This window comes from Puma concolor, unplaced genomic scaffold (genome assembly GCF_028749965.1).
Source record: "Puma concolor isolate L17-30 unplaced genomic scaffold, mPumCon1.1.hap2 unalloc_scaffold_65, whole genome shotgun sequence".
NCBI classification, from domain to species: Eukaryota; Metazoa; Chordata; class Mammalia; order Carnivora; family Felidae; genus Puma; species Puma concolor.
In genome coordinates this window covers 141,061-143,429 of record NW_028240275.1, presented here as the reverse complement: position 1 = coordinate 143,429, position 2,369 = coordinate 141,061, and the positions used below count along the sequence as shown (strand labels likewise).

The following is a 2,369-nucleotide window of genomic DNA, read 5'->3' as shown; positions in this document are numbered from 1 at the left end:
GTGAACACGCACAAAGAATTCACTTGACGAGTCCAGGGATACAATATTACAGGAGAAATCCTTTGATGTCCATTGTAGCCTGTGTGTGTGTGTGTGTGTGTGTGTGTGTGTGTGTGTGTGTGTGTGTGAGAGAGAGAGAGAGAGAGAGAGAGAGAGAGAGAGAGAACGAGAACCAATCAGGCAGTTGGTTCGCTTTCAAACACCTGATATTTCGACCCTTGATGTAACAAAACTTCTAAAATTCCTTTAGCTTTGCCTCTCTTTCTAAAGAAAAATGTCAAAAATAGTGGTGAATATACTCCACGCTGAACGTACTGATTCTGAAAACTCTCAGTACGGATGGGTTTTATAATACACTTAACCATGTGTGGGGTGCTTGGTTGGCTCCGTCAGTTAAGTGTGTGACTGTGGCTCAGGTCATGATCTTACGTTTTGTGGGTTCGAGCCCTGCACCGGGCTCTGTGCGGACAGCCTGGAGCCTGCTTCGGATTCTGTGTCTCCCTCTCTCTCTGCTCCTTCCCCTTCCCACTCTGTCTCTCTCGGTCTCTCAAAAATAAATAAATGTTTAAAAAAAAAAAGAAAGGAAAGAAAGAGAGAAGAGAAGAGAAGAGAAGAGAAGAAAAAAGAAATACACTTACCATGTGTTTAGAAAAATTTGAATTCCTACCAGTCTATACCTACCCCACTGTCTAAATTCCCCAGCTGGAAGATTTAGAATCTGTGCTTGAGCCAAAGCCTCCAGGAAAACCGCTGCCTGACTCCGCATTTGATGCGGGTCCCCAACCGATGGCCGCACCTGATTTAGAACCACTATCGGAGTTCTTTCCAGAACCAGGGACCCGAGGAGGTTCCTCAACACATGACACATAGAAGTACCCTACGACCCAGCACTTTCACGACGAAGTACTTAGCCAAAGGATACAGGTCTGCTGTTTCCAAGGGGCACACGCACCTCAGGGTGCATAGCAGCACTATCCACGGTAGGCAAAGTATGGGAAGGGGCCAAATGTCCATCGACGGATGAATGGATACAGAAGAGGCGGTATCCATGTAACAACAGAGCAGTGCGCGGCCACCAGAGGGAATGAAGTCTTGCCATTTGCAAGTACCTGGATGGAACTGGAGGGTGTCATGCAAAGTGACATTTGTCCCTCAGAGAAACACATGTATCACAGGACCTCACCCGTGTGAGGACCTTCACTTCCCAAACAGAGGAACTCGGGAAGGGAAGGGAAGAAGGGAAGGAAAAATAACATACAAACAGGAAGGGGGACAAAAACGTAAGAGGCTCTTCCCTAAGGGGAACAAACAGAGGGTTCCTGGAGGGGGTTGTGCCGGGGCGGGGGCTGAAAGGGTGAGGGGTATGAAGGACTCTCCTCCTCAAACCACTGTTGCCCTATAGGCTAACTACCTTGGGGGTACATTGAAAAAATAAATTCAATAATAATATCAGAGAGGGCGAGGGCGAGGGCGAGGGCTACCTGATCATCTGCAAACGTAACAAAGGGAAAGTCCGGGAACCGTTTGGGAATGAAGCTGTCTACCGCTTCTCAGTCCTGGCAAAAGAACTGCTGCAGCTTATAGGCAGTCACGTCCCTCTGTAAGGCACCCGACAAACGCCTTCCTGCTTCTCAAAAGCTCATCTGGGCTTCGATGAGATTCAGGAAGTTTGCAGTCACACCATCGTTCCTCGATCGATCGCATGGCTTTCACCTCGGTTTCCTATTACGTAAAACGAACACGGCCAAAGCCCTTTGAAGGACTAGTGTGAATATCTTTCCTGTCCTGAACCAGAAGAACCTCTCCAAAGCTACCAAAATATTCTTTCAGATCCTGTTCGGTTGTTTTCCACGGGAGACCCAACACTCTTAAATCGGACGTTTTCTGGATGGCTCTCTTCACTTTCACTGCTGAAGAAGCAGGTATCTGTCTCGTCCCTTTTTCTGTGGCTATCTTTGGGATAAGTTGACGACTATCCGCTACCGGATTTCCCCAGCCAGCATCAGGGATGTGCAGAATGTCTTTGACCAGCCGGACACCTCTCATACACTGAGACGCTGGATTCCGGTAGTGCAGTCCACGTGCTGCCGACAAACTGGGCTGTCACTGTGGACAGCAGCACTGTCCCATCGTCTTCCGATGGCATTTCTTTTTTATATATATATAATTTTTTTTTTAATTTTTTTTTTCAACGTTTATTTATTTTTGGGACAGAGAGACACAGAGCATGAACAGGGGAGGGGCAGAGAGAGAGGGAGACACAGAATCGGAAACAGGCTCCAGGCTCTGAGCCATCAGCCCAGAGCCCGACGCGGGGCTCGAACTCACGGACCGCGAGATCGTGACCTGGCTGAAGTCGGACGCTTAAC

General features: G+C 48.3%; 1 pseudogene; it reads right to left on the bottom strand.

Annotated features, from left to right (window-relative positions):
* Window positions 1–545: 545 nt before the first annotated feature.
* Window positions 546–2,146, bottom strand: LOC147571078 (TAR DNA-binding protein 43 pseudogene; annotated as a pseudogene).
* Window positions 2,147–2,369: the final 223 nt, after the last annotated feature.